The sequence below is a fragment of the Python bivittatus genome, unplaced genomic scaffold (genome assembly GCF_059951505.1).
Source record: "Python bivittatus isolate LINGU-HERP-01145 unplaced genomic scaffold, Pbiv_v1 ctg000610_np1212, whole genome shotgun sequence".
Taxonomy (NCBI): Eukaryota; Metazoa; Chordata; class Lepidosauria; order Squamata; family Pythonidae; genus Python; species Python bivittatus.
The window spans coordinates 31,681,445-31,703,729 of record NW_028277088.1 but is presented as its reverse complement, the minus strand read 5'-3'; the positions used below and the strand labels follow the sequence as shown (position 1 = coordinate 31,703,729).

At 38.0% G+C, this 22,285-nt stretch overlaps 1 long non-coding RNA gene across 1 annotated transcript in view; it reads right to left on the bottom strand.

Annotated features, from left to right (window-relative positions):
- Positions 1 to 22,285, bottom strand: part of LOC148214591 (uncharacterized) — a 90,532-nt gene that overhangs the window by 22,038 nt on the left and 46,209 nt on the right. Inside the window, exon 2 of the long non-coding RNA XR_015797865.1 lies at positions 9,077 to 9,191. This is a non-coding gene — a long non-coding RNA (uncharacterized LOC148214591). The remainder of the gene's footprint in view (positions 1 to 9,076; positions 9,192 to 22,285) is intronic.

The following is a 22,285-nucleotide window of genomic DNA, read 5'->3' as shown; positions in this document are numbered from 1 at the left end:
TATTCACCTCAAGGTCAAACTATATGCTACTTCAAGGACGTAACTACCTCTATGTCTTGTGAGAGGAAGCAGGCCTATGTAACTTTAGCAGAAAGATTTATCACTCCCATGTGGGATGACTGACATACAGAGTCAAAGCCTAGTGTCTAGCAAGCTACATCCTATCAGACTGGCAGTAAGTCAGAAAGCAAGTGTCCTGGGAAGACAAAGGCAGGAAGGAAGCCCCTTGAGATTAGCAATTTCACATACAAAAAGCAAGCAGAAGGAGAGAAGAAAGAAAGAAGGAACACAAGGAAATGTCTAACAATCTACACCCTGCTTCCCGTTATGGTCAGTAGATGTCAGCTCTTCCAGGTGAGCAAGGTCAAGAACCAGAAGTAGCACAGATTCCAGGTATGTTTATTATTTTTGTAAAATAGGATAATAGAATCTTGAGAGCCTGTCAAAGCTTCTCTCTGTCCTATCTTATACCAAACAATATCAAAGCAGGGTTATTTTGAGTTTCTTTCTCACCCTTTCCACTTTCTCAGGACTGAGTTGCTGTTTCTCCTCCCTTATTTTATTGTTCTCTTCCCTCTTCCCAAGGCCAGATATACATTCTTTCACATGGATGGTGAGATGGTCATACTTCCAACATGTCTCTCCCCCAACTTTGGGGTCACTTAAATGGAAGTACAGGTGACCAGCTCCTATTTGTGTTCCTATGTGAATATTAGATGAAACTTAACACACACACACAAACACACACACACAAGTACACACATGTTGCAAAAATATGATCCATTAAAACAAATAGGTGGGATGGGGGGATAGCCAAGGGGAGGAGGGTGAATGTGAATTGGAACCATAATGAAGGAGCAGAAGTTAATGCCTCTACATCAGAATAAAGTCCCAGTGTGGATCATGGCCTTTATACTTTTGAGAAAGGAAAGACAAAAAGACATGACTGCTTTATACATTTTTTTAAAGTAATAAGTAATTTGACCCAGAATTCTAATGGGATCAGGCCTCTAAAAGTTACAAAAATGTCATGAAGCAATTCCTCTGAGTCTGTAGGGCAGGGAACTGCCACATGGTGTCAGGGTATCCTCCAAAATGTTACCCACAATCCCCCTATTTTTTTTAATTAAAAAAGGTAAAAATCATGCAAGTTCTATGAATTCTTACAAAATTTCACCAAACGTGAAATTTCATATGAGCTCATGCTAGAATTCTGAAATCTTGCATTAGATTTTAATATTCTCACAGAAGATTCTTGAGTTCTGATTGCCAGAGTCCTCCAAGATGCATTCATCTTCAAGATTCTGAATGACTGGCAATGGATTTTGAAAAGTCCCGACTATAGAACTACCTTTTCTGAAATGTATTAAGGATGTTGTCTTAAACCTGGTATCTTCCATGTATATTGGAAAACATAGCTAAGTGTAGTTTTAAATATTTAAAATTCAAGATGGTCCAAGTGACCTTTAGCACAATTTCTGCAAAGCCCAAGCTTTACTGGATCGTATCAAAATCTAGATTCTTCCAATAGCTAAATCAGTGCACTCATGATGACAGGAGTAAAGCAAACTAAGGCTACCTTAAACAAATGGGAGATATCTGAAAGCTCAGGGAAATCTAAGATTTCCTACTCTAACCCAATTTAAACAATAGGGTAAAGAAAATCAAAATACCAAATGGCAGTCTGTCGTCAAAGTCCGATTGTCCTTTTAAAATTTTTTTTAAAAATGGAAAACTGTACAGGAGAAGTTAAAGAGTTGGTGCTATATTTTGGATTAGATTAGATTAGGTCTGACATGGAAGCTCACTGGGTAATTTTGGGTCACTTACTGTCTCTCAACCTGCAGAGAATAAGGAAGATGGCCTTGATGGAGATATGCAGGTTCTGCTACCTAGACAGAAGGGGGCTAAAGCATTTTTTAAATACAGAACATCCAGATAACGTTCAGAAGTGGTTCAGACACATGCCTCCTTAATCCACCAAACTATAAGAAGGAAGATGAAGTACAATACAATTAGACCTGCAAGATTCTGTTATCATAGCCAATCTCAATAAAAGTAGTTTTAGCCATCCTGGGGAGCTGATTTCACTGTCTACTTCAGTGTTTCTCAACCTTGGCAACTTTAAGATGTGTGGACTTCCTCCCAGAATTCCCCAGCCAACATGGCTGCCTGGGGAATTCTGGGAGTTGAAGTCCACACGTCTTAAAGTTGCCAAGGTTGAGAAACACTGGTCTACCTATTGGGGCTGTCATAACCCAACAGACTTCACAGGATTGTGGTGGTGGTAAAAAATAGAAGGATGGGAGTTCTGTGTATGCCAGTTTGAATGATAGCTTGGACATAATTAATTAACAACCCATTTTATTTCTTTTTTCAGCTTATAAATTCCTCAATGAAGACAAGGCTGGCTGACAGACTAGCTCAAGTGACTTGTGTTAGGAACTGACAGCATGTTCTTGTCCGTGACAACAAATGAATACACACCTTTTTCCCCGCGATAATGTAAATTGGGTTCCTTGTTAAACAAAATACATAACTGTATTAATATTCGAAAGCATTTTAAAATATTCCTGAAATCTCTATGTGGAAATTATGTACAGTAAACGTTATCTCACTGTGAAAGAATCACTGATGCAAATTGTGTGTTGCAGGAAAGGGGTTATTATAAAATTCCATATGGTGGATTCACATCAATCTCTACAGGGAATAGTATCATAAACTACTATTTTTGCTATAAAAATAACCATTAAAACCAAGACATGCACAAACAAGGTAATCTACCATAAATTTTGAGACAGCAAAATCCTAGAAATGTAAATTTATTCAACTCCCATTGCAATGTGAGCAATTTCCATAGCATTATTAGAAACCCTGCAGTTGCCTTCATTTGGCAATAGCTTATAAATATCGAGGGTATGAGTCAGCATACAAATATAGTCTGTGGACGACAATCTGAAAGATTTTATAGCCCAAGGCTGTTTATTATTTGGTAAACTTGTAATGCAAGTTCACGTTTGGAAACTGCTGAGAGGACAACTTAACATCTCGTTCCAGAACAGGAAAAAAATGAATATATATATATATATATATATATATATATATATATATATATAAAACAAGAATATGACCTCTGCTGTCTTGGAACATTCTATTTATTAGAGAATCTCCTTAGTTATTAAGGGTGAAATGTACTTCGGTTAGTAATTACATCTCACATACCTGAGATAATACATAAAGAAACAAATAATACCAGCAGTCTAGATTAAGATGCCACAATCAAAAATGCCTCAGTTTATCCAAGAAACTAAGTTCTATATAATAGGTTGGGTTGAAGGGGCAGAGTCTAAGATGGCCTCAAAATAATACTAAATACTATAAGAGTGCCATGCTTCCCAGCTGTCATCTAGGGGTCATTGATGGCCCTTGAGGATATTGCCTAAATTCTTAACAAATAGACTTAGGAAATAACTGCTACCTTTATAAGAAGAAGCTTTATACATTTCTTATAATTGCTAAACATTAGCATCAACCACATCTAAATGGGAGTGACTTGATCTAGCAGGGTTGGCAAACTCCAGGTTCCTTTGATCTATCAGGAACCCGGAAGTGTGTCTTCTCTGCATTGTGCCTGCCCTTTGGAATGAGGTTCCTCCTGAGATACGGATCCTCTCCCCCACCCCATCCCACCCAGGGATATTTCAGAGAGCCTTGAAGAACTGGATGTTCACCCAAGCCTTTGACCGGGGGGGGGGGGTTGAAGCCCTCTTTTGTGTAGTGTAGGTTTGCTTCTTCTTGTTGCTCTTTTTTTGCTATCCTTTGTTCCTATCTTATTGTTGTATTGTTATTTTATCTGTGCTTTTACTTTTTAAAGGCCCAAAGTCTCCAGGAATAAGTAAGGAAATAAATAAATAAATAATAAAACAGAAACTGTGAGGTATAATGGTCATGTTCTCCAATTGCTCTTAGAACTCCTTCAGGCAGATCTACAGTTTAATACACCGACAAATCTGGGTCTGTCAAAATTCTTTTCTGTCTACTACCCAGACCAACAGGATCATCTGATCTCAGTCTTGAAAAAAGCTTCCTCAGGGAAAGAAACACAAGTTTCCCAAACTGTTTTTTGCTGGTCATGGGTCATAGGTCATGGGTCATGTATAAGAAAGAGGACCATGGGGAAGGGGAGGGGGAGGGGGGAAGAATTGCTACCAATTCTGACTATTTCATTCCTTTTTTACACTGATATAATACACAGATACCAACATTGATATGGTGGTCCGAACTGAATAATACCCCTTCTCACACTACTTGGCCTAGCTATTCTTGGCAAGCATCCCATCTGACATTTTCAGAGTGAGTTGAGTGTCCTAATTTTAATCCACGTACAGAGGCATTTGCAGGAAGGGACAAAAAAAGTCAAGACAGTAGTTGTGAATGTACAATTGAAGCTGTGCTCCTCTTTAGTTGTGTGACATGATAAACATAAAAAGAGGTGAGGGTTCAAACATATGGTTGTGACACTGTCTTGACTTTTTCCATCCCATACAGAACCTCTTGCCCACATTTACGGTCCTACTAAATATAGAAGGCATTCTAAACTGATGGAAGGAAGTCCAGCCCGTGCTTCATACTATAACTGAGATTTAACCTCAATATTAAATAAAATCAGAGTTTCAGGGGGTTGCCATAAAAGCTATTTTTTCCTTGAGATGGGCCTTTAAGAGCCCCTGAAATTCGTTTCCAGACCAGGCTTAGAGAAACTCTGGTGGTTGTGTTTGTATATTGCTTCAAACATTAGACAGGTTTCCATTCAACTACAAACTAAACAAACTCATGACGCCACTGAAGTATGTGAATTCCATGTAAACCTGTCACTTCATTCTACTCCCCACATATTTCATTTCCAGATTAAAAAACAACACACTGATCTGTAATACATTTCTCTTTATGAATGCTTCAACCTGCTCTTCAGAACTGAGTTGGGACTGTCCTGTTCCTCTCTTATCTCAACCAAGTCTTTCCATGAAAAACAAGCCACGCCAAACTGGTCCTGATGTCCAGAAAGCAAAGCAATGACACAGAGAGGGTGAAAGCAAATACTCCTGCCCCCCCTCCCATAAGTCAAATCTGTGGAAAGAATTAAAAAATAAAGGAGTTAAGGGAAGCTTCCATTTTCTTTACTGAGGCAAACATTTCATTGTTCGTGTCTATGTAATTTATTTTTCCTTCTTGGAAAGAAAATCAGATTTCCACAGGTGTCTGATCAATAGCCAGAAACTGTTGCTTTTTAAAATCAGAACAGAACAGAAACTTGGCTCTGGTGGGGATTTCAGTCCAGGCTTCATTTTGTGGTAAAGCCAAATGACAAACAAAACAATGTAAAAAACAAACCAAAAAAACCTTGACTTAAACTGCTCATTTTTAACAAAAGCCAGGCTTGGGATACATAATTTTCCTCTTCATTTTCATACCATCTGCACTTTTTTTTTTAAATTTCCCACCCATTAACCATGAGTAATTATCAACTAAATGTTCAGTTGTTTGTTGCAGAAATACACATTCCAATGCTGTGCGACACAGAAGTTAGTATCCTGGAAACCTGATTCTTCACTTAAAGAGAGAGAGAGAGAGAGATGCTAGATTTGCACATATTCTAATAAGAATGGCTTTGAAATATCTCTAGGTTTCCACCTCTCACTCCATTCACCTCTGATGTGGACCAATGTACAAGTCTGAAATAATGTAACCGAATAATTAAGACAATCCGAATATAACAATGTCTACTTTGCATTATTTCATACAGAAGACCTTTTATTTATTCTTTTTGGTGTGGATAAAGAAATACTAAACAAGCACTTGCTAATTCAGACTACTAACATAAGACAATAACCTGCCTGGCCACTGCAAAGGGTGTACCGCAAAGTGATGTCAAAACATCACCAGAGTGGATGGGGTCAACGTTTCCCCCCCCCATTTTTTTTTACAGAGACTTAATGTACCCATTTTACCACTTACCCTTCCAAAGCAAGAAATTCAGTCTGTAATTTTGGAAGAGAATAAGATTTGTAGTGGGTGAAATTGGTTTCTAAAGCTTTTCCAAGGCTTAAAGCACACATTTTGGCCTTAATCCTCCTTTTTTATTTAATCCCTCCTGGGCTAAAATTTATATCTTGGATATGCATGTAAAAATCATGTGAATTTTCCTATTCTTTCTTCCAACTCACTTCCCACTTAAATGACAGAAGGGAAAGAATGTATGAATAAACACATGCAGAATTGATATAGATCAGAAGCAGACTGAGAAACAGCTGTGAAATTTAGCTACCATTTTATAAATAATGAATACTCTAGCTCCCATTTGCAACAAAAAATACCAATTCAGTGTACATCCAAAATAATATTGTCTATGGTCAATTGCTCCTCAGCAAAAACAAAACAAAACAGCAGGAAGCTGGCGTTTAAGAGAACAGTTGTACACATAACTTCACAGCCAAACAGTGAAATGGAGTCAGCTGCTAGTTTGGAATCAATTTGCAAGCCAGGTTCCAGAATCATATAGCAGGGTCAAAAACTTCAAGCTGGCAGCATCCACTTGGTCCAGGGTTGTCCACAGAGTATGGTCACAAAAACCAAGATGGCAGCCATCATAGTGTGATCAAATTTCTCCTCATTTTTTGATGCTACCACACATAAAAAACAAGCAGAGCTTCAATCTTACTGTCATGGCCACCATCTTATTTTTTTGACCATACCCTGCTGACACTCCCGATTTGGTCCTTGAGTGGCAATAGCATGCCATTCCAAAAAGAACAACATTGGACTGAATTAAACTTGCAGTTAATTAATACAATAGAGCTAACATGATTATTTATGTATTTATTTGTTTGTTTACTTTTATGTATTTATTTATACCCATATATTCCACCATTTTCCCTTTGTCTCATTTAAACATCTCAGCTTGGTGGCCGCTTTTGGAGGGATAATCCAGAGCAAATGCTGGAGCAAAATGGGCTCTGAATGGCATGAAGGTGGGACATAGGAATAAAAGTTAGAAACAAAGGTGGCTTTGCTGCTTCATGAAAAATAAAATGAATTAAAAAATTATTGTTGGCATCCCTTCTTATTAGGATGAACCTTATCATAACTTAACTGAATAAGGTTCAGTTTGAGGCACCTGCTTTTTTTTATTGTTTTGGACCAAGGTAGATAAACCATGGCTGTTTAGATAATGGGACTCTATTAAGACCAACCAACCAGAATGGAAAATTATCAGGGCTAACTGTAATTATAATGTAATAATCTCTGAATCATATATTCCTTCTGCTTGTGCTTAGGTTTTCTCATTCTTGTTGGTATTAATAATCAAGTCTATGCACCTTCAGCCTTTTTTCTTTCATTAAGTTTCCATTTTTATATTTTACTAGTTGCTATTTCTTCAGCACAATCTTCTCATTCTTTAAACCATATTTTAAAGCATCCTTCCACTTTTAAAATAGAACTACACATATAACAATTTTTAAAAGCTAAAAACAAAACTGCTAAAATACATGCATTAAAGTAAGCTAGGGGATCCATCTAAAACCAAAAACACTGTATTAATTATTGAAAGCTTGGTGGAATAGCAAAGCCATCAATTGTTTTCCTCCAGCTTGTTTTGTTCCCATTTTTTGTTTTTCATTTAACAATAAAACTTGATGCCATCTGATATCTGATTAATCATTAATCTTCTTTTTTTAAATGACTCAAAACTGAAGTTCTGCTTTTTGACCTTCTCCTTTTAACTTTCAGCCTTTGCTTTTTGTCTGAGTATAACCATGTTGGACATGGCCTTCCATCTCTAGAAGATTTTCTTCTACATAGCTTTTTATATCAAATCAGACCATTTGTCTATAGTATTGTCTACAATAACTGGCAACATATTCTGAAGAGGGTTCTATTCAGCCATACCTAAAGATATCCATTATTGAAACTGAGACTATATTATTACTAAACCACAGCCTTTTCCCAACAAGGAGTTGCTACATCTTCATAGCCAGGACATGCTCATAGACAATGGCTGAGAAAACTGGACAAGATGTTCTAAAGCACCAACAGGATACTTTTGATTTCTCTTTGTCTTAATCTGTCTTACTGTTCCCCTCAGCTGAAAAATGCTAATTTGTACATCAGTGTTATCATATACCTTGCAACTATATAAATATGATGGATGGATGGATGGATGGATGGATGGATGGATGGATGGATGGATGGATGGATGGATGGACGGACGGACAGGCAGACAGACAGACAGACAAGCTTGAATTACAGTGGGTCCAATGGAAAGGCAGTCTCCTTACCCTATGTGGTGTTCCACCCTAGCTATGGTTTTTAGAAAACTACAAGAAAGTTAATGGTGATATTAAAATTGAAGTGGAGATAGGAAATGGGATTTGTGGATTTCATTATGAGCTTTTTTGTCTAGGCCTTTTCTCATCATTTTACTGCTATGGCTTGCATGGATAAATCATCTGGATAAAGGAGTCTGGATGCTTCTGCCCATTTCTTACAAAAGAAATTTACATACCCTGTTGACTGATGGCCTTGAACATTCTACAGGAGGGGTGTGCAATCTTTTTCTGGACCAAGATATGGACTTGATGTTGAAACAGCACATCAGGGACTTAACTCTCCAAAGTGGCCAAAACAAACACAGGCATACAATTGACCATGCAATATGGTAAATTTGGTTATTTTCCATTTATTTAATTATATCTCATTTCCATCACAATAAAAATTAAAACTGGCAGCAGCTTTAGGAGGTTTGGGGAGCACATCTAAGACAGAAGCAGCTTTCTCTTGCTCAAACACACACACACACACACACACACACACATTCAGTACACTCTAAAGCCAGTTCTGAATATTACTGCGAAGAAACATAGGAGTCCAACAAAACTAAGTTCCAAGAATTGTCATCACCACAATTTAAAGCAAGAATTATTGTAGCTGCATTCTGAAACAACTGCATCATCTACGACTGAACTGTTATGGCTTCAGTACAGCCACTGTATCATCCCAAACCACCATTTATCAATACCTCCTAGTACAGCAGCTTTTCCAGTAGGACTGCTCTGATGGCAAAGAAGAATGATGTTCAAGGTTCTCTTGCCTTTAAGCTTCAGCTCCTTGGTGCACATGATCATGTCCAGGCCCTATAAGAGGAACAGATGGATTAGCAAGAAGAGTGATTGAAGACCAGGAAACCTTCTGTATCACAAGCAGACATCAGCAGCTGAAAAACCTGGACCCACAAGAAACATTTTTTCAGGTCTCTACCAGGTAGCAGCTGTCTGTAGGAAAAGATAAGCTCTGGAACAGAGTCAAAGTAAAAAAAATATATATATAGCCGGATGATTATCTTGGCAATGTCTAGCAATTTCACTTCTTTTTAGCAAGATTAGTTTAGAAGTGAAACGTCTGTCATGGAAAAAGGGGGAAAATATGCATTTAACTTGAGGAACATTTTTTCTTTCCTTCCTCTGATTTTGTTTTAGTTAATATAGCAGAGAGAAGTATATCCATGTCCTATAAATTTCTCCATGCTCAGGAAAACAATCAACTGAGCCTCTCAGAGGGTTATACACATAAAATGAAGAGCAGAATAATTAACATGTAACAAATCAGCCTTTTGAAACTGATGTCCTCTGAAGGGCTGGAAGATAGTGGTCTTAAGAAGGTCATCAGAACATCGTAGCATCCTCCTGTTTCTTCTAAGATGCTGCCAGGCAAGAGATGAAACATAACAATGAGGCAGACTCCACTAGATAATAGGAACACACACCAAATGCTCATTCTATTCCTGTTCAGTCCCTTAAGAGGAATCTGGAAACAGACTTTTATTACAGATATTCCCCAAACAATAGGTAGGTCTTGGAACTGAGGTGTCCAGAACCATTAAAGCAAAGGAAAGATGTTTAAAAAGTTAGAGCAATTCACAGCTTGTCACTAGATGATACAACATAGCTTGGATTGGATTAGGATGACAATGGAATTACAGTGTACAGGTAATACTACCATATATCAAAAACCTATCAGAAACAGCCAACAGACTATTACAACTACACGGCATTACTGTAGCACACAAACCAACTAAAGCCCTCCAAAACATCTTAAGTGAACCAAAAGACCCAGTAGCCCAAGAAGAAGAAGAAGAAAAAAACAGGAGTCATCTATAACATACAGTGTAAGGACTGTAACAGTCACTACTGTATGTAGGAGAGACAGACAGAAGACTAGCAGAGTGCATCCATGAACACCAACTAGCAGGCAGAAGACACAATGAAAACTCGTTAATATCACAACACATGGACAGACTCAGCCATAGTTTCAACTGGGAAGTTGTGAGCATCTTAGACCAAGCTAAATCCAAAAACACTAAGGAATTCCTGGAAGCTTGGCATTCAGACAAATCAGCCATCAATAGACACATAGGTATAAACCATATTTCCATGCCATTCAAAAGAGACAATAAAAAGCTAAGAAGGAAACAAAAAGACCACAACACATCTGCTCCAGCAACACCCAGATAAGCAGAGATTAACACCAGGCAAACAATCAAGCAGAAAACAATACCCCAATCAAGGAACTACCAAGGAGAAAAGCACATTCCCACCAACACTGGCAGGGCAAGCTACCGTATATAAACAGGGAGAAAACCCCACACTCACTCACACTGATGATGTTACCTAGTTGGGTAATGAAACGTCTATAAGCAAACAACCAACCTCAGAGAGCACCAAGGACTCCATGATGATAATTGAGCATTACTGTTTTCCAGAGGTTTTTGTGGCAGTGTATTCAGCAGGACTAAGTGGCCCTCGACCTAATGCCATGTCTACTTTGCATCATCTATCTCTGCAGACTCTGTGGACCTATTCCTATGCTCATGAGAACTGCATCTTATTCCACTTTGGGTACATAATACAGAAAAAGACTACAAGAGGGATGGGGATTCTCCAGTCCATGGGCCTAATCTACTTTCAGACTTGCAAGATTGATGTCAGTCTTGTGAGGTAGTCCAGACAAGAAGTACACCCAGGAGTACTATCTCTATCTTTATTGTAAGGTTACATTAACAGAATCTTGCAAGTCTGAAAGTACCCCTCCCATCCCTCACTTTTACTTTCCCAAAAACTAGGGATGGTCCCTTCTGAGACACTTTTGCCACCCCTCCTCCTTTGGACTCAAATGTTGTTTATCAGACCATTGTCTAGGCTGTGGCTTTTCCTCCTGTCTCCCAAGGTCATTCCCACATACCATTACAAGCGTTGAGCAAAATGTATACTCACTGCTGTACACCTCCTCTCAGATTTTGTGCAGGTCTGAATTTGGGGTTTTTACTCCAGAAAAAATCTTCCTAAAACATACACTATTAGACTCCCACTGGATTCTCACTGGGATGAATGAAATGAGCCAAAATGACTTATCTTTTCACCCCATTACTCTGCAACCAAAAAAACCCTGTGACAGGGACCTATCACAGGATAGCCCAGAAAATGTTTAATAGTAAAGAACTGTTTAGAGAGCTTTGTGCAGTTAGACTTGCCAGATTTTTTTTTTCAGGGTTAAAAGAAAGAAAAGAAAGAACCTCTTGATTACTTGTATAATTTCTACTGTAAAAAAAACCCTTTCTCCTGCCCTTGGGTCTAATCCACAAAATTTCCAGCCAGGTTTTTAATTAAAAAGTGGATCAGAACTTGGCCAAATCAAAAGCCATACCTAAAAGGAAAAAGAAAAACAGAAGGGATTTACCACGGTCTCTTCAGCCTTATTAATTTCCAATATGACATGCAGACTTCATTATGACACATTTGTGGTTTTTCCCCTGGATTTCAGTGGGGGGAGGGATTAGCTAGTATTTATTTACCAATTTCCCCCCAATTTCCCTCCTTGGATGTTCCAGCAGGTTTGTCCCTCCAATACCCTGGTGCTCTGACTTTTCCTGTGGGTCATTTCAGGCAAATGCTGGGCTAGAATTTTGAGATGGTTCTTGTTCTTACTTCTGTGTTGGGGAAAGCCATACTGTTTGAATTTGGCTGGTGCAGATGGGCGAGGATTTCATTTAATTCTTTTTTTTTTATGGTAATTTATACATTTTAGACATTTCTTCATAAAGAGGATGGAAGGAACCTGAGATTTTAGAAATGTGAGTGGGGAGAGTGTGAAGCCACAGACTGGTCCATCCCAATTGCTTACAAATGAATTTCAAGATTCAGTAATATGCATAACCAGCCTGAATGTTTTGAAATGACAAAAACTCTGTTCCCTTCTCAGCCCCCCATTTGGCTTTGCGGCGGAGCAATGTTCTGTTTGAACACCACCATGTGAAAATTCAGTCCCAGTGATAAAAATAGGATAAAGACGGTTCTTGTTCTTATTTCTGTGTTGGGAAAAGCCATACGGTTTGAATTTGGCTGGTGCAGATGGGCGAGGATTTCATTTAATTCTTTTTTTATGGGAATTTATACATTGTATAATATATGTATAATACAATATACATTATACATTTATGGCAACTTTTCACTTTGGCTTGCTTCCCTTGTGTTTTTCTTTCCTCCAAAATATTGCTGAAGGATAAAAGGGTGGAATTCCTCCTAGGAACTCTTCTTTCTCTTTAGGTTGTGCTTTTCGGATCACTAAACGGACTGGTGCCGTGGAAGGAGCTGGTAGGCTTAGCAGAGCCCCATTTTGGGGGAGTCCACAACACTGGCTTCTTCTGCTCAGATTTCCCAATCAGACCATCCTTCAGCTGTCAACCAGCTCTCGCCATTGTGTGCCTCCCCCACCCCCAGCCATACAAATGCGGCACCATGGAATGTTTTTAGAAACAAAGGAAAACCCCAACACATACTTCTTTTGCTTTCTCTGCATATACGATGCAGGAACTGAAAGGCAGCGTTCTTTTAATGAAAACATGTTTCTTTTTGACAGCAAAGAGGTTACAGGGCCTTGTCTGACTGCAAGAAAAAGATCTATGCCCTGCATTGTGCCGTGTTGATACAGACATAAACATAGACCTGTCTTAACAAAAAACAGCACCAAGCCTGCTTCCACTTCCTTATACAAATACCACAATTGGTCCTCTAGAGCTTTTCTCTGAGCTTAAATAAATCACAAGATTTAATGCCGGGTTATTTATTATTTTTATACTGTATTCTTTATCACATTCTGCATGCCTACTTGGCCATACAGTTTTCCCCAAAGAAAGAGTCGTTCGTTGCTAATACAGCTTATAATATCTGGAGGCAGGGAGAGCACCTCACTATTTATAGCAGACCATCAACAATTCTTAAGTTCTAGCAGATCCAATGTATGTTTAATTTCTTTTCTCGTTGCATTATTCTCTCCATAACAGATTAGCAATATTTTCATGGCGGTGGGGAGAAGAGAGAAATAATAAATTACAGAATTTGGAAACAGAATGCTGTGATGGTGGCAAAGCACAGCTGGAGTGTTTGAAAGTGACAGTTTTCTTCCGGGCCATCATTTTGCTCATCCGATGGGAATGCACAACTAAATGTAGCCATGGCTAACGCTGTGATGAATCCATGAAAATCTCAAATGAAGAATCGGGTGTCTGACTTTCTGCAGACAAATAGGAGCCCTTCCTCCTGTTCTGGTTGGATCTCTTCATGTATGCAGACACTCACTTCAGTAGTTCAGATGCCATTATGCAGCCGTGTACTTCAGATTTTTACATTTTTCATTTTGATTCAAGCAAACGCTATGTGCTCACTCTCATTTGGCTGAATAATGTGCCACCTGCTTGGAGTTTTAATATTCAGGTTGGTACATCCTGGGAGAGATGTGTTATTAATGGCTTCATTCCACAGATGGCTCCATTTTCTTAGTCCAGATTCTTCTAGGGGATTGTCCAGCTCAATGGAAACTTGTGGTTATTTTATGATTAGTGCCTTCCATGTCTCTCCTTGTGTGCCACAAGACAGAGGTAACTAAAGGTCTCTGCTTCCATTTTAAATTAGACAGTTTAAGACATCATCTAAATGTGACACAGCAGTTAACCTTAATGCTAATTTATCAAAACAGTTTAATAAGCCATGGTTTAAAGTCAGCTTGTTTCCAACAAAAATAATCATGATTCATAATATTTGGTTGATATATGTTGGTAGCCTAATACATTAAGTTTCTTATATTTACAGATACAGAGGAACCTAACTAATATCTACATATATCTAAGAACCTAATATGTAATTAGGAAGGGTCATAATTACATCATATAATGGTACAGCGAGATAAAAACATATTAATTTCTACAGAAAAGCCTTGCTTGATCAAGCTATATGATCTGTCTCAACCAGTGGATTCAGCAGAACTGAGAGAATATACTTGGATGTGTTAAGTCCTCTCCCAGGCAATTAATTTGTAGTCCAAGAGTGTGAAAGAAAACATCAGCTGTAGGATGTCCAAGGTCCAGCTAAGCCAAGTAATCAGAGTTCCAGTCCAGAAGACACAAGAAAAACTGAAGTACGAATCAGGTCAGAATCCAAAAATTCAAGCCAAGGGCCCAGAGTAAGATTTAAGGTCATAGAAACAGATAAGGTAAGAACATTGTTTCCAGTAATCGATTACTTCAGAATGAAGGGTTATATAGAAAAAGCTTCAGGCTTTCGTCTCTACCACAGCTAGCCCATGCATAACTCATTCAAGAGACATGGTGACTTGAGAGCAACATTGATTACTGAATAAGCCCATCTCTGGGCTGCAAAAACTGAGGAAACTTCAAGATGGCAGCAAAGAGGTACAGAGCACTCTTAACTCCTTGCTGCCATCTACTTGTCATCTGGATTTTTGTACCCCATATATTATATGCCTATCCTGAGTGCATTCTTAGGAAGGTTTTCTTTGGAACCTGATAGTTCTGCCCATCTCAGCCTTTCAACTCTCTACCTCATAATGCTGGCCCTTCTGTAGGCCTGGAGATCATTCTAAGGACTCTAGGTCAGAACCCTTAGATGCAGAACTCTTGCCTACTTGTTCCTGCTTGCTGTGCTGGGGCTTGGGTCGGTGACTTTATCAGCTTGCATGGTCTAGTCTGATGCTCTTCATGAAAATGAGTCATCCATGAGGGTTAGGACACTATATGAATCTGCTCAGGTAAACATTTATGCCAGGAACTGAGGAATAAAGAAGATGTTTGCTCAGCAGTCAGGCTTAAAAGTTATTCAAGTTATGTAAATTGAGGACAAATGAACAAAATACACCCAGAATGTATAGCTAAAATCAGAATGGGCTCAAGCAGAATACTGAGGGGTTTTGCTGAAAATTGAGTGACTTAACAACTATGCAGACACAGCAAACATTCATGAATATTAACATGATTCAGTAAATAATAGTGAGTCAAAGCTTAGAAAACCAATCAAAATATGGTACTTCAACAACATCATATACAGTAGAAATGATGGTGTGTAGCCTGATAATGGGATTTTTGGAGATTCTGGGGAGTTCTTTCACTTTGGGGTACAGTATTTTTATAATTGGTTTAAGAATAGTTTTGTGTCAAAGTTTCCGTTTTGGAGTTCCTGAGGATCCAGATTGAGTTTTGGACACAAACTGAAGAAAAAAATGCAAGCATAAATCCTATATACTATAGATTGTCAGTAAACATAACTTAAAAGAAAAAGTATAAATAGATTTCCTGTATTTGGTCACATGTAACTTTATGTTTCTTATAAGTATGTGTGCGTTTAAATTCCTAACATTTTTTTAATTGTTTCCCAGCTATTTCATATGGAGATGATCACACAGTTCTAAAGTTTACATACTGTGTATGTGTGTGTCTATGTATGTATGTATGTATGCATGCATGTGTGTGTGTGTGTGTGTGGTGTACCAAAGGTCAGGCCTCACAGACAATTTATTACAGTAAATGGTCAATTGGTTGCCATTTTCTTCTAAACACTTCCTTACTCATTTGACACATGACCTTTGAACATTCCTAAGTACAGTAACAATTTCTCTGGGAAAAAAAAATTAAACATATTGTGATTGGTCTATGCGGCCTGACTTTTGGTACACCCTTAATATATATATTGAGAGAGAGAGAGAGAGAGAGAGAGAGAGAGATGTGTAACCAGTGGGATATAGGATTGTGGGAGCAGTTCTGAGCAGGTGACTAGTTTTTTCTTTCCCTATTTTTTCCTATACATAACAAACCATGGTTAATCAAGAACTCAAGTGAACACTTTGAAATGCTTCCTTGTGTCCATGCCAGAAGAGAAAAAAGGAAGTGCATAATTTAACACCTCAAGTCAGTGAGACATACTTAAGGTTATATAAGCAACAGTCCAGAGTTAACCTATCAGCCTGGCAAGGTAGTCTAGACAAGAAGCACACCCAGAAGTATACTTACAATAAAGTTAGAAGCTCTAACTTTGTTGTAAGGTTACATTAACAGAATCTTGCACGTCTGAAAGTTCATCTCTCCTCCCTCACCTTTACAGTCCAAGAAACTAGGGAAGGTCCCTTTTGAGACATTTTCCATGCCCCATTGCTTCTGCAGGCTAAGTTGTCTCTTATCTGACCATTGTCTAGTCTGCAGCTCTTCCTTCTGTCTCCCAAGGTCATCCCCACATACCATTACATAACCTAACCATTATGCATGATTAATTCCATAGGCAAAAGGGAGTTAGAAGGAGAATCAAAAGAGCAAACTGGGTATTAGAGGCCAACATCTCAGCCCCAACAATGAGATACAAGAATGTGGTACAAGGTCAAAGCCAGAAATTGAGGAACACAAGATTTCAAATTACATAGCAAAATATCTGTGTTGCCAGTGATCTTGAGAGCCACATAACTGCTGCAGTATAGGTCCTTAAACATACTGTACATCAACAATCCCTCCTTGAGAACAAGGCTGTTGCTGCCAAGTACCCTTATGTTCAAGATGATCTGAAAGACTGACTTGATACTAAGCCTACATGCACACGTTCCTACATTCCAGGAAACTTGCTGTGACCTGGGGATCCTTCTGTAGCTCAGGAGAGGAGCCTTCTGTTTTGGAATTAACCCAAATATGCCAAGAGGTTCCAGAAAGACTCTGATGAGTCCATCCAGAGGGGAAGTCATGGTAAGAAATAATTCAGAGAAGCCAGAGCAGCCAGTAATGTTTTTACTTGGTTGAATGGTTTCATTCAAAATTTGCTGTAATGGATATAGAAGAAGATATAGTTTTCCCATTAGAGGACTATTCTTTATAATGGTTATCTTCAAAGAATTACTGATACATTTACAACCCTGGCTATGCTTCACTAACTCTGTTCAGCTGTTTTCAAGAGCTTCTGAGCCCATCTGCCAAGAATCCCCTCTCTCCCATATCTTTGCCTCCTTCATGGGAAACATAAAATGGATAGGACTTGCTCAGAAAAGCAAAATTGAACAAAAATGTTTTGATTTTAATAAATATCACATTTTAAAAAATCTTTCACCACTCTAGCTACAAAAACAGAATTTATTTAGAAAAAGGAAACATGAAGAAAGGGAAAGCAATAATTGATAAAATCAATTTATTTACATACTAAAATTTTCTTTGTAAACTTATGATGGATCCTCTAACACAGAGAGGTCCAGGACAAACCATGATGATGAGAAAATGACATGGTTATGTCTTCCAATAAACTCTGTCCCCTGTTAATATAAAACTACATTTTCACCATAGATAAAGAATGCTGCTTTGGAATATGGAACAGGTGGCAAGTCTATCTTATGTTCCCAGTTATTTGGATCCTGGCCTCTCCCATTAAATGAAAATATGACCAGCTCTGATTCATACATGTATTTTTATGCTACACACGTGAAAACATATGTTTGCAGTTATGTGTTGCATATATTGAAGCACAATGGAATATGTGTAGTGGCTCAGAGAAGGAGAACTTCAGAAATATTTGAACACCAAAAAAATTCAAGCTCTTCCTATAAATCTTGATATATCAATAAGGCACAGTGCATAGAAGTATTATATCTATATAGTTGATAAATGTCCTGTTTCATTGTGAACCTGTTTTTTTTTTATTTAGTTTTTTCATCACAGAATATTGCTAGATTTAAAATAAAAAGCTAGCTTGAGGTTATAACTTAAATTTTGAAATAATCAAAAAAGTCATTAAGATTGCATAGCCAAATGTCCCATTTTTTCCAGTTGCGTTTCTCTGGAAATATGTGAAAAACTATGTAAAACAGCTTCAATTTTCTTGAAAGAGACTTAGAAGTAAATCTTGGCTATGCCAAAGCTAAAACATTGAGCTGAAATATATTCAAATGCCATTCAAGTTTAATGCATAACGTCTGGTTATTCCATCAGAAGTCTCTTTGAATCAGCTCCTAGACCTCAGGCTTCTTAAAAAGCTGTTGCAATGGAGAAAACTGGAGTTTATGCATGTAATCTGACAATCAACTCATCAATTGCTGCCTTCTGGAATGAGAAAAGCAGTTTGGCATTGTGCTTTGCCATTTTCCAGGATGTTAAGTATATTTGTCACTTGTATTTCAAAAGAAACTTTGCTGAAACCTTAGTGGAAAGTGGGAAAGAATAACACTGCAGATATAAGGAAAACCAGAATCATTCCCCATAATGGAAGGATCCCAAGTAGATGACACAAAACAGTTTCACAAATAGAGACAGTGTGGAATATTTCAACATTTACCTCAAGAAAAAAAATCTCCTAAGTATATAAACCTGCTGTAACCATAGAAATCCATTCTCTAGCTATTATTCAACTATGGCCATTTTGGTTTCATATCTCCATCCATCGACCTATGACATTTTCATGGATGAAAAGTTGTGTGCTACAAAAGTGTGTGTGTGGGGGGGGAGAACATGCTATAAATTCACAAATCTCTCCACCTCCCATCTTCACTAGGTATTTGTGTATATTGCAAAGTGTTGTTTTGTGCTCCCCCAGGTACCTTGTGAGGGCAAGAGCTAGGGCAATGCTACAAACATATATTTTCCATTGGCTCAAAAAGCTTTGGAAACTAATACTGTATTAGTGATATCTGGCTGTCTAAAAATGCAAGCAGGTAGCACATTTACTATTTTTTCATGGGCTTCCTAGCTCATTCCAGTTCAGCTTGTTCTAATTTAACCACTTCTAGCTTTCTGTGTGTCCTTCTGTGTGCAAATGTGATAAGTAAGGAGCCCTGCAGTGACTCTCAGATTTCTAGTGAGCTGACATAGCAAAGCTGCACCCCTTCTTGGCATAAAGTTAGGCATATCATATCTGTTTTTCAAAACTCTGAACAGCAAACCAGATACAGTATGCCTAGAAAAAGCTCCACTGCAATCAGTTGGATTTACTTTCAAGTAAACATGCATATATTTGTTATGTAGGATCTCCCATTAAACTCCTCTGCCTCAGATGAAGGCAGATAAAAACAACAACAACAGTACAACAGAAATGATACTAAACAATGCTGGGTTATGGGGTTGAAACTTCAGTAATAACATCCCAAAGAGACCACAGTCAGAGCTGTTTACTTATAGTCTTAAAACTTTCTGCTTCTTCTCCATTCTGATAGCCTTCTTTGCCACTGAGAATTATGGGAAATCACTTTACAATTTTATGTTACCCACCAGGGAAAGAGTAAATGCAATGTGAGAACTCCCAAGAATCAAAATTCAAGCTGTTGAACTCAGATACACATTTGCATGTTATGAAGAAAGTAAATGAAATGTGGGATGCTTGTGATCAGATTTTATTTTAACTCCTGAAAATTATATTATTTGAGAAAGCCTTCTCTTTATGATCATGTCACTTCCTGTTTTTCTTGTAGATTTCCTCTAAACATAAAAAAGAAGGAAAAAACCATCTTGATCCTCTCCATCTGACATTCCATAAATAAATGTGTCTCGGTGTAATTTACTTTTTCTTTCATAGATGATGATGATGATGATGATGATGATGATGATGATGATGATGATTTCTTGACATTAATTGAATAGCTATGGAAAATATGTGCAGTGAAAGCTGGTAAGCTCTTATGATTCTCCTCTCCAAAGGAAAAGTCAAAACAGCAAATGCTGATATATTTATATTGACTGGGTCAGAATTGACAGGCCTTACTAGAATTGGACATTCCAAAGCCATGTGTCAGTCTGTCAAATCTACCTCACTAACACTAATTAACTGCAAAATAGACTTTGATCCAAATCTTAAGATCACCTTTCTTGTCTAGATGAAAGCTTGTGTCAGCTTTGAAAGAAAGCTCCAGATGTCTTTGGGAAAAAAGCTTTTGGTTTTCAGTGAGCTTTGATTTGAGAAATGAAAGAGTATCTCCATGGAAAACTGGTTTACTCATATGGAGGAGACCATTTTCTGCCTATTTACTTCAGATTAATTCTCAATATCAACCCTGATTGCTCATTGGAAGGATCGATAATGAAGCTCAAGCTCAGATATTTTGGTCACCTAATGCGAAGAGAGATCTCTTTGGAGAAGACCCTGATGCTGGGAAAGATTGAAGGCAAAAGGAGAAGGGGACAGCAAAGAATGAGATGGTTAGATAGCATCACTGAAGCGATGAGCATGAAACTGAGCAAACTCAGGGAGGCAGTGAAGGACAGGAAGGCCTGGCGCAATATGGTTCATGGGGTCACGAAGAGTCAGACACGACTTAACGACTAAACAACAACAACAACAATTCTCAATAGAATTCAGTGGGATTTACTGTTAAGTAAGTATGCATGAGCTTGGGCTACAGGTGACAATACGCTAACACATTTGGAGGGCTCTTTTCTTTATATTCACCTGTTCTTATACAAAGTTAAATTACTCTTGCTAAGCAGTTTTCAGTGGCAAAAAATAAGCTATATTTAATATCACCATTGCTATTCCAATTTGCAGCATCTGAAAAACATAACCAGGAATAATGATTTCACTACTGCTATAGAACATTGTAAATGTTGCAACACAGTTATCATCAAGAGCAACAAGCTGGTTTAATAGCATTCCATAAAACATTATATAAATCTTGGAATTCAAGGGCATTCAGTGTATTAACAGAGCACAAACAGGCTCTCAACTGTGTTCATTGCACCATAATTTTCAGACGCTGTAAATGAGATGATGGTTTACAGGCAAATTGTTTATTGCCAAGAAATATATGAAAGAAACATGGCCAAATCAGGTCCTTCTCACTAGCATACCGGCTGTTCCGAAATATTAGCAAAAACAATACTCTTAATAATTACTGTGAGGAGTGGTGAGTAGGGTTGATATAACTGGTTGAGTACAGTCATTCTGCATAAATTACCTGATCCATTCTGATATCACTAAAGGAAGAGAGTTTGCCCACGTTGAATCTGGGCTTGGAATGACAATTCTAAGCCTTGATCTGCACTTCTGACCATTACAGAGTCTAAAGAAGCAATCCATTACAAATGCTTCAATGAAATGACACAAGTATTACCTGTACTTTCTGAGCTTTCAGCACAATTGGCATCCAAGGAAGACAGCAAGATGGGAAGTGATGTCACAATGTCGTCATAAAAATGGTGTGAATAACATAAAGTATATTATTTGCATCACAACATGAATGATGCAAATTACATCATTCATGTCATTTGAGCAATGATGTAATGATCCAGTAAGGATGCATGCTATGTTTGATGTCACTGTGTCTTCTATTAAATGCCTATGGCCAAAACAATATCACTGCATAGAGTGCCTAAAACCTTTTTGCATTATTTTGGGGAAGCAGACAGGTTATGCTTCTCGTTATCTAGCTAGCTATAATGTAGCACACCTACTATATTAGTGTTGTCTAGGAGGTTCACCATAAACAACATTCAGGTAATTTAACAATTTAAATACATAAAAGAATACAAAGACAATTGAAAGCAATATAAAATTGCAACCTCTAAACCAAACTGGAGTTACACAAACAGTATTACAAATGAGTGCCAATGCTCCTTTAGTTATCCTTCAGCTCTTTCTACTAAGTAAGGGCACTAGTTTTTTTCATCATTATCACCAGTGTTGCTATGAAAGGAAGACTTTGTAGTAAAAATGTGGAGCCCCAAGGAATTTCAACACTACCAGGAAAAGGCAGCAAAGGATAGGAGAAACACAAAGTCATACCAAAACTGAAGTAGATGAGTAGAAAGGGTTGAGCTGAGAGCCATATTGAAACATCTGTTGGGTTTTGTGGTGTGTCCCACCCTTCTAGTTAATGGGAAGATATAGTGTGCAGCAGGACCAGACAGTTCCAAGAGAGAGTACATTTTTGTTGT